General features: G+C 32.8%; 1 non-coding gene across 1 annotated transcript; it reads left to right on the forward strand.

The window, feature by feature from the left end:
* Positions 1–9,911: 9,911 nt before the first annotated feature.
* Positions 9,912–9,983, forward strand: Trnad-guc. Its single transcript has one exon. It is a non-coding gene; the product is annotated as a tRNA-Asp (tRNA).
* Positions 9,984–11,377: the final 1,394 nt, after the last annotated feature.

The raw sequence follows: 11,377 nt of genomic DNA on the forward strand, positions 1-11,377 counted from the left end.
ATGTATGTTTAAATTTATTGTATCTATCTATCTATGTTTATAAAAAGTTACTACTATAATAAAGTGCTTATAAACATTTTAATATAGATACAAAAAGCATCTCTCCGGCGGGGAATCGAACCCCGGTCTCCCGCGTGACAGGCGGGGATACTGACCACTATACTACCGAAGATCGTGATGTTGCATTGAAAATTATCAATTCGTTTTGAACTTAACTTAGGTGCCTTTGAAATTACGAATTTATCTGTTGTTGTGTTATCGAAAAAATTATATAATTGTAATTATTATTACGTATTATTATTAGATTTTTTAAATAAAATTATATAAATAGAGATAAAAAAGTTAATCCAAGTTTATCCATATCCACAGATAATGAAGTAATTTCTCACAAGCTGTAGTTTTCCACCAGACAACCCAAAAACAGGAAAAAAACAATAAACACATAATTTGCAAATTTTCCAAAATCGAGAAACCATAGTTACCAATTGAAAAACGTCGCCCGGGGAAATCTGTAATCGGGTTTGTCTATTATAGCATCCGACGCGATCCCGTCCCACTGGCTAACCGGATCCCGGGTTTTATCTTCACCCATTCATGCGCCAATCATTCGAAAACTCCTTTCGAATGTTTGGTGAGATAATTTTGTGGGAATCACGTATACTCAGATGATCCATATGCCGTCTTTAGAAGGCCTGTCAAAGATAAGTACAAATGTATGCTATTGATAGAGACCTAAATGCTATCAAAGGTTTTGTATCTGTTTTTTAATCGTTATCATATTATATCATTGTCATAATACTAGCTGCGCCCCGCGATTTCACCCGCGCAAGTCCGTATCCCATATGAATATCGGGATAAAAAGTTACCTATATGTTATTCCAGTTGTCCAGTCTAGGTACCAAATTTCATTGCAATTGGTTCAGTAGCTTTTGCGTGAAAAAGTAACAAACACACACACACATCCTTGCAAAGTTTCGAATTTATAATATTAGTAGGATAGATATTAAGTGACTACCGACGAGAAGCGTGCGTCAGACTTAATACACATTAGGTAACCTAAAGGCATCTACGCTTTTAATAGTAAATTACCATACGACGTCTACGTAACATATTTAATATAGAAATCCCATAAAATTCATGACTTTTTAGAGGAAAACCCAGTGTCGTATAAACACCCTTTAGCAAGCCTAAAGATTAGTGTTATATATCCATGCTTTTAACAGTTAGACCACAGATAACATACTAGGTAAGACACAAGGGCAATGAAACGTTTGCGTCATAATCTATATCATAATTATTGCTATATTTTGTTCGCACATGGAAACAGGCTTCGTTAAGTCCTTAGGGGATTAATATAGAATCCATGGTGATGACTGAATGTAATTTGATAAATGAAACATGCCGAAACGGTTTAAATAATAAGTCATGATGTTTGCAATATATCTCATCAGAACTTACTAGAACATTTTTTTAAATTGTATAATGAATTGTGGATTCATAATGACACAATTCACATATTACTGTTTAGTTTTAAATTACTGAAATTGTTTTACGTTTTGAGTTTTCCAATCGCTAAATTAAGTTGTTTTATAATATATTTCATCCAACAAATTACTTAAACTAAAAATATTCCAATACATGTTAAAAATAACAAGCCATGTACAATAATAGAAAACTATGATTAAACATACTATAAAATACAATAAAAAATATACGAAGTCTGCATATCGACACAAACAGACATTCTTTCGATATTACAACGTTACCACAATTTTCAAAGAATAAGTGAAAAATAATAAAGACACCTGTTATATAGTGCGAGGGCCGGCCCTCAAGATACCCATCCTATACTAACAAGATGCTCAAAATCTTATGACTTTTGACGCCCTCACGAATCCTTTACATCGTCAAAGAATGTTTGACCAGATGTGGCAGAACGGGTACTAAAAGTTTTGTTTATTTGTTGTTATAAGTAAGCTGTAAAACGACAATCTTATTTACAGAAATCGTTCGCCTTTTGCTTATTGTTTTAAGTTTTTTGTCCGCCTTTATATCATGTGTATTTTGTACGCAATAAAGAATTTTCATTCATTCATTACTTACAGTTTAATTTGAGATTTAATGAATTATAAAGTTTTGTTTATTTAGATTAATATAATAACTATCCAAACTCTGGATTTATCCTTATTTTCGAAATCAATCAGAAAAGGCCTCCGAAAAATCAAAATATTCAAATAACTGAAATTAATATCAATTTCCTTCGATTCAAGATAAAGAAATTGAATGCAATCTTTGAGATTAACAGACTTATCTATATATTAGCTAATATTTATATTAATTATAAACGTTACAATTTAAATGCGAATGCAAAAGTGTGTATAACGGAGTGACGACAATATATAAATAAATCTAGGCATATATTTTTTTCAATTGAACTTCAGTGAGGTTTTTTAGTATACCTATCTAATATAACTATATTTTAGGTAGTCTCCAGATTGGAAAGTATAATCTAAACTACATACTTCAACGGGAGTAAAACCAAGGGCCTTAGCTAGTGATAAATATCAACTCATAACATTACGATACAATTTAATCACGTTAACTATGGAGGTATTAAGTTATAAGCCCAGGAATTCCGAGCTTATCATGGTAATTACAAAGTTAATTAGTTATTAGCTAAATGCATCGGAAATTATAATTTATTGGACAGCTCCGGCTTTGTTATATGTAAATAAATAATTACGTCGGTTTGAACAGTGAAGGGATGTTCAGGACTGAACGGAGGAAGGAATTGAACAATTATATCAATTCAGACTAAATTTCTACGCTTTTTGCCTTTTTCTACTTTCATACAGATAAATAAAAGGAAATATATACAAAATGACAATTACTTCAAAATGTGACCAGTAATAAAATTTATTTTTAACTGGACAAAATCTTGGTATAAACTATTCTTAATTATTCTAAATGAGTATCGTATAGAAGTATATTAAAAACAAATGCAAGATTTGTGTGCTGAAAATTTTTAGTTGTGGAAACTATTTTTATAATATCAATGGTTTGTTTTCTACACAAAAAGTACAAAGACCGATTTCAATTCTTTCATCATTAGAAAGCTTCACTTAGTGACATAGGCTGTATATGTATGTACTACGGGAGAAGCCGGGCGATCACCTAGTACTTTCGTAATATAAATGTTTATAACTCTAAATTATTATACTGATCCTTGATTACAGTACAAAGTTCGAATTAAACTTATAGTCAGGAAGCTAATAAAAGCGCGTTAATAATAAAACCGCTGCATCTGTTTATTCATCTTTGCACATCGGTTATTCAGTTTTACGCTTCGCCCAGGGCAGAATCTTCAAAGTTTCAGATTTCCAGGTCAAGAGGCTCTGAGATATGAGAGGCTAAGGGTATTGTTTGTACACCAAATATTTTCTCGGGAACTAGACGCTCGCGGCGCCCGGTCTATTGTTACTATGACATTCTATTTGAATATTGTTTTTCCCTCCGACGCTAAAAATAGGGTATTATAAGATGGACGTAGATCCTATGAGCCTGTAGCATCAGTCGGAGGTTTTTTTTTTAAGTTTCAATTTAAATGTTATTAAGCACCTACTTTTCTTCGTTCGGGTGATGGTGTGCGCTTTATATATAGGTACAATATGTTTTATACATATTAAATACACTTTACCATCCAAAATCACATTAATATTATAAATGTGAAAGTTTATTTGTTTGCATGTTTGTACGACAATCACGCTGAATTACTGAACGGGTTTTGATGAAATTGTGGTGATATAATACTTTTTATACCGATTAAATACTCCCTTGGGATCAAACAGGAATCTTGATATCCGGACGATTGGACGCGCGTTTAGTAAATAAATAAAACAGTCCATTATACACCATGCTATTATATCTTATAGTATGTAGTTCTCTTTAAAAAAACTTCCCAACCCCATAGAACGAATAAACGAAGCAAATAGTCGTTATCAAAGGAATTAAATGCAGTCAGAAAACACTTGATCCTTTGATCCTAAATGCTTGTTATTCAGACACCTAGACCAACCCTTGGCCAGACTAGGCACTCAGACGAAATAGTGCATATTTTTCAAAGTAAATGAAATGCTAAATATGTTTCGGTTAGATCTGGATATGAATATGAAAGTGAAACGGGGAACGCTTAACACCCCGTTCCTACTTTGTCGCTGGGTATCCATTCATTAAGGTATTTCGGGATTTTAAATACTCTATATTTATAACATTTCGTTCGCCTTGGTGGGGAACCTGTTCGCTCTGGAATTTATTTTATTGTTAATTCCACGGTATATGTCAAACTTCCAATTTTATTCATATAAGTGAAAAAAAAAACAAACACGGACACTGATAGTAAATTTTGATTAGCGACTTAGTAATCACTCATTACATTTTCATAAAACTCTATAATTAACTAGAGGTCCGCTTACCGTTTGTACAACTCTATAGCTTTCGAGTATCTATTACTATAGAAATAAATAGGAATCACAAACTTATCCAACGACTAAAGAATTTTTGAAATCGGCCGTTAACGCGTACGAAAAATCTTTACCTTTACATTATTGATATAGAAGCATAGACAATGTGATAATCTATACTCTTTTGTACCTGATAATACCTAATAATGTACGATGTAAGAAAAATTATTTATCTACCATAAAAAAAAGTTTGTACATCAAATTCTATTATAACGGGACTACTATCATGAACTTGCAGACACCCTACTGCTTAGTACAACGCCCCATGCAGTAGTTTTGAATTATTAATAGTAACTATCCTGCGAATGCAATTCTCTTTGGCATCGCGTTTGAACTATTTCGAAATGTGTAATTTTATTTTCCACGAATACCACTTTAAACCGTTTACGGAAACGCTTGCATCATCAAATGCGTTGAGGGACGATTTGTATATAAATACTTATTCTCAGAATATAATATATTTTAATATCTATGTTTATTTTAGTATCAGTTATAAAAACTATTTATAACTCGAAATGCTATCTGTACATTATATATTAAATTCGATTTGAAAGGGATTTTAGATCCTTAGCCAGGTTCAGTTTACGAACGTATTAGGTTATTTTTAAAATCTAGATTTCAGACACGTTTAAAAGAACTTTGTTTTTGTACTTAAACAAAAAACAAAAGCTAAGATTTTAAAAACTCGTATTTAGCCTTTCCTCATAATCCTCTCCAACTAATGTACATTTTAACACTACGAAATAAAAGCTCCATAATCTCTCAGGCTATGAAAACTGGTTCACGTTTATTTTTCTTGGCTGAAAGTTAAAAAAGTGCCCGTCGATCCATCTGTTGTATAAAACGGTTATTGATTAATCTTTTTCGCGCGCTCCCTGGCGTCCCGCACCATCTGACAGATAATGAATGACCATAGCCAAGCGACAGATTAAAAATGTTACTTCATACGTTTTTATGATGGCCTTTTTGTTCTGTTTTAACTCGGTTATGTTTTAATGCTACGATAAATTTGTTTTAAAATTAATTAAAAAACGTTACGACATTTCAAAAGAACAATTATTCTCAAATTTATTTTAAAAAGCTCATGAGGAATGTGTAATGCGACATTTCTGTATTATGAATTAAATTGATTCACTTTAAGGGTATGTCTTTTTATTTGTAGATAAGATTAATTTTAAATTATTCGAAACATTATTATACTTTTTGTGTTTAAAATGTCTAAAACACATTCTCGTTAAATACCGCAATATAAAATTACTAATTGTGAACGTCGACATCGATAGCTATAATTACATATAACACATTAAATTGAACGAGATGCGGTGTAAATGCGCGCGAAAGTACCCGTCACCAGCAGGCGTGCGGTTTCGGCGGGAAATCAAGATGGCGGCCAATTCCGTGCAACCGACGCACAAGTGTCAACGTAAGCGGTTAATGTTGCCGTATTCAAATTAATTGTGTTTACATTATTTAATGACGAACTCCATTATTTCGGTACGGATTAATTTATATTTCCGTCGATGTTAATGAATAAATCTACGTTTATGCTGCTAGGCTTGTCGATTATATGGATGGTTGGCTCGATGTACTCAAACAGTGTTGTTAATAATTCATACGTTCAGCCAGGTAGTATCAATTCGTAATACATATTTAATGATCGGAAAGCTTAAGCATAATATAGAACAAACTTATATGACCTAGAAGGCTCTCTATCAGTAGTTAGTTTAACATTCTGTATATTATTTACAACTTAAAATAGTGAGTTCACTTCTATTTACGAGCTACTTCTTAAATTTTTATATACCGAAGCTAGATGCGTTTGGCCAAAGATCGTAAAACTTGGAAGAAGCATGAGGAGGCCTATATCCAACTATGGGTGGATTAGGGCTTGAAAGAAGAAGATATCCAAGTTGCTTATTTACCATGGAGATTAGGCTTATTTACCACGGAATTCAATCAGGTGAACTATTCATGAAACCTTTAATTAACAACTATCTAGACCTATTATCACTACATAGTATAGTTTAATTGTAGTAGTCGAGCACGCTTCGGCACCAACTGGGCCAGCTCGCACCGGGGAAGTAACACACCCCCACAGAAGACCGGCGTGAAATGGCATACTGCTGTATTTCGTTCGGTGAGTGGGGGAGCCGAAGGCCAATATCCCTTTCTTTACCCTTCCCATTCCTTTCCTTTATTCCTCTAATCAGTCCTTTCCTAATCCCTTTCCAATTTGAAGTCGGCAATCCATTTGAAGAGGCATAAGGTCTGCAAACGACTTTACGCCTCCCAAATGTTGATGGGCGGTGGTAGCGCTTACCACCAGGCGACCCATCCATTGCCGATGGTGATATAAAAAATAAATAAATAAAACAATGTCGCTTTCTCTGTCCCTATGACCCTTTGTATGTTTAAATCTTTAAAACTACGTAACGGATTTTGATGGGGTTTTTTAAATAGATAAAGTGATTCAAGAGGAAAGATTATATGTATAATAACATCTATTAAACTACTCTGAATTAACGCGCGCGAAGCCACGGGGCAAAACCTAGTTATATGTATCTTGGTCTTAATGTTGTAACAACCATGTTCCATATTCCTTTATCCTAATCCTTTCTTAATCCCTTCCCAATTTAAAGTCGGCAATCCATTTGTAGAGGCGTAAGGTCTGTAATCGATCTTACGCCTCTACAAATGTCCATGGGCGGTGGTAGCGTTTACCATCAGGCGTCCCACCAGCTCCATTGCCGACTGTGACATAAAAAAAAAAACCTACAGTACGCAGTCTCAATATGAATTAATGAAATAACCTAAAACAGTAATACATAACTAGAACAACAATAAAATATTTGATTTATACACAATTTCACGATAGCCTACACGGATCACTAGATTAATATGGTAATTCTGTCCGCCCATGCGAGTTACAATTGATTTATAGTTTCGATGTTGCCCTGTAGAAAACTATTTTGCTGACCGGGCAAAGGGTTAATTATATTTGTGGACTTTTGAATTAATTGCGTTTGCCCGAACAAAGGAGGTTAAAATCTATGGTTGCTGGCATTTTACGCATCGCTTCATATTGTAATAATATGCTAAACGAATGCTATAATTTTATAATGCTATGGTTGGTTTCTTGTTTTTAATAATTCAATAAAAAAAGATCTACTTCCCAAGTTGATAAAAAATCCAGTTTTCAAATAAAAAACAATCTTATTCTCAAACAACATTAAACGCTGTTAACTGAGGCAAAAAAAAAGATTATTAAATAGAAGTACATATTTTGAGTCATAAAAAAGTTTACATGTACGTTTGTTGCACCAATTCATACTCTGGGACAGAATGCAGTTTTTTGATCCATCATCTTCATCATCATCATTATCATTTATTACATTACAGCCCATTACAGTCCATTTATGTTCCCGGTGCTGGGACACAGGCCCGCTATGAAGGTTCAAGCCATTATCCACCACGCTGGCCAAGTGCAGATTGTCAGATGTCATATGTCATCGAATATTTGACTCTTGGACATGCCCAATTCCACACGATATTTTCTTCAACCGTTTTGAGCAGTATGCGCAGATCAAATGAAAAATCAATTTATGTCCCGCACTATTGCTTTTTGATCCAACAGTGAGTAAATATTTCAAAAATTACTCTAAACACTTCATGTTATCTTAGAATTTCGGTTATCCCACTATCCTACTAATATTATAAATACGAAAGTTTGTAAGAATGTGTGTGTGTATTTGCTTCTCTTTCATGCAAAGACTACTCAACCGATTGCAATGAAATTTGGTACGTAGACAGCTGGACAACTGGACATATATAGGCAACTTTTTATCCCGATATTTCTACGGGATTCGGACTTACGCGGGTGAAACAGCGGGGCGCAGCTAGTCTCATATATGAAAACAGTATTTTGTCAAGTATCTTTTCGGTTTTTTAATCCATCATCCGAAAATGCGTTATTCGAATTCTCAATTTTAACCAATAGGGAAGCAATAGTAACAAAAGCGATATAACTCAGCACACCGTGATAGCACTCCGGGGAGCGATAAACGCGTTAGCACCACCCAGCCCCTAATTCCGATTGTTTATTAGTGAATTTATTGGACTTATTATATAAATTCATACGACGATATGCGCCAAGGCCTTTCAGAACGAATGATTTTTTTTTTATATATATTTCACTTGTGGAGATTGGCAAGATTCCATTTAAGTTGAGTTTAAGTTGACTATAAGTTGATCTCTGTTATATTTTTAAATATTGACGTAACATTTATCCATATGAAAAACTACAAAACAGATTTGGGTGAGTTTTTTTTAATAGATAGAGTGATTCAAAACGAAGATTTATATGTAATAACATCTTTTTAAAATACTCCGAATTTGACGCCTACGAAGCCGCGGGCAAAGCTAGTATAATATATAATATACCACAGACGTAACCTCAGCCAATTCCGTAAAAATACCTGGATAGTAAAGTTTACCAAATGCAAACTTCTGCAGCGTATGTATGTCAAAGGGTAAAGTTGGATCTTAGCGTCTAGTACTTCAGATTTCAGACCGAACCCACTCCTAACTTCTTGGTAACTTCCGCAAAGGTTCCCGATAAATTTGTATTGATTTCGAGTCTAATTGCTTATCAAAGGTGCATAGATGGATGGGACGAAAATTCTTTCAGGTTTAATTTCTCAAAAAAGACAATATCGTTTTTTTGTAATTACGTATAATACTTTAACAAGTATATATTTGAAGGATTAAAAGAATATAACCCGATATTTAATACAAGGCAGATGAAAAAAAAAATTAAATGTATTGAATTCAAGTTTAAATAACGAATGCAAAAATATAAGGTCCTTTTTAAATACCATAAAGAAAAGGAGCTTAAAAATAATTATTTACGCATCTATCTTAACACATTTACACATTTGTGCGTATAGCGACTCGAATGGCGCGCGGCGAATAACGTAAACGAGTGTGTGAACACGAATAAATGTACTAGGTTAGTTATCTGCCTCACGAATCGGTATTAGAAACACATCAAAAAACGAATGGACTGATGACCTTCACCGGCAAATTGTTTAAAGACAACAAAATTCAACTAAATATCATTCATATACAGAAGTATTAAAAATCAAAGAAAAATTTTCATTGTCAATAATTTAAAAATTCATAATTATATTATTTATTCATATATGTACTTAAGCGTGTAGGACAAACAAAAGACATTTAAGACATAATCATATCTCGTTTATTTTTTATCAAAATGTGTTTTGTGTACACTATCTTCATTATTCGAAAATACAAATTGATTAAAGATTTGAGAATTCCAACATTTTCAAATGAATTTTGAATTTAATACGTAATTTCACATTGGAATCAACATCTTCGGTAGTATAGTGGTCAGTATCCCCGCCTGTCACGCGGGAGACCGGGGTTCGATTCCCCGCCGGAGAGAATTCTTTTTATATTTTTTTATTAACTCATGCATGTGAATTAAATCTTCCTTAAACTGACTATCGATCGTCAACGATGTTTTCAAAATAAAAAGCGAAAGACTTTTTTATAACAATCTTCATGCACAAATTTCGAATTACTCTCCTATTTTTTTTGGTATATATGTATATATCGATCGATCACCATAACATAACATAAACATTTATCATAGATATAAATGTTACATTGTTGTATTAAATTGCATTCATGTAATTGTTATAGACATAAATTTTTCCAACAATTAACTTAATATAAAATACGTATCTACTTATAAATATAATACCAGGCATTAAGCATATCTACTAAACTGGATAAAACGAAACAATGTAAATAAATCTTCTTACTTATATCAATTTTTTTCTTATGTATTTGATAGAATATAATAAATAAATAAATTCTTCTTATATCCTGATCTTTCCTCTTATTATATTCACATTTAACGAGATCCTTTAAGAGGCTGTATCATTGGGATATATTAAAAGAAATACAAGGAAAAACCGTTATTAAAATCCGCGTTCCAAATCCATTTTAGATTTCAATCGTCAAACAACGCTATGAAGATTATATTTTGAATGATATTAAAGGTATAACATTGTATTTCTTTCGAATAAACTTAAAATCTACTCGCCAATCTATAAATTATTATCGATTAAATTTATGGCCAATGAAATTTAGATTGGATGTATTTATATATTGTTATCCACTGTCAGTTTTCATGGCAAAGTAATAAAAAATAATTTTCAACACAACATTTAACTCCCAGCTAACTTTATTTGCCATTTTTTTTTAAGTTCCCTTATGAACCCCTTATAACGCATACGGCGATAAACTAACAGTCATTTCATCATGATTACACATCGTTTAATACTTTGCGAGAGCATTTAAACTCAATCACCTATTTTCAAGCCAAATATACGAGCGTACGTATACATAAATCGCTTTCGACTGAAAAATATGGCCAATGGCCGAGTCGGTCAATGTGCGGAGTGGTTAAATTGACTATATGTCACAGATGAATACATTTACTGTTCTATTATCTACTACGATTACTAGACGAATAGCCTCTTAGGAGGGTTGCGTTTGCTTTATTTACAAGAAATTTAAATTCCTATTGTTTTAAAATTGCTAAATATGACCGTGTCCTTAATTTAATTTCATTAATAATACGTACGTTACTTATTATAGCATTTTTCATAGTCATAATCATTGATACCTCATTAATCTAATTTAAATTGCTTCTTACCCAACTCACGCAGCTCAATATCTACCAGAATAAAAATAAAGAAAATGCATACAGAAAAAAGTCTGTCTTACACATCATATGTTATAAAATGTTCTTAGTAATCCACACAAAA

Source organism: Zerene cesonia, chromosome 15, assembly GCF_012273895.1.
Source record: "Zerene cesonia ecotype Mississippi chromosome 15, Zerene_cesonia_1.1, whole genome shotgun sequence".
NCBI classification, from domain to species: Eukaryota; Metazoa; Arthropoda; class Insecta; order Lepidoptera; family Pieridae; genus Zerene; species Zerene cesonia.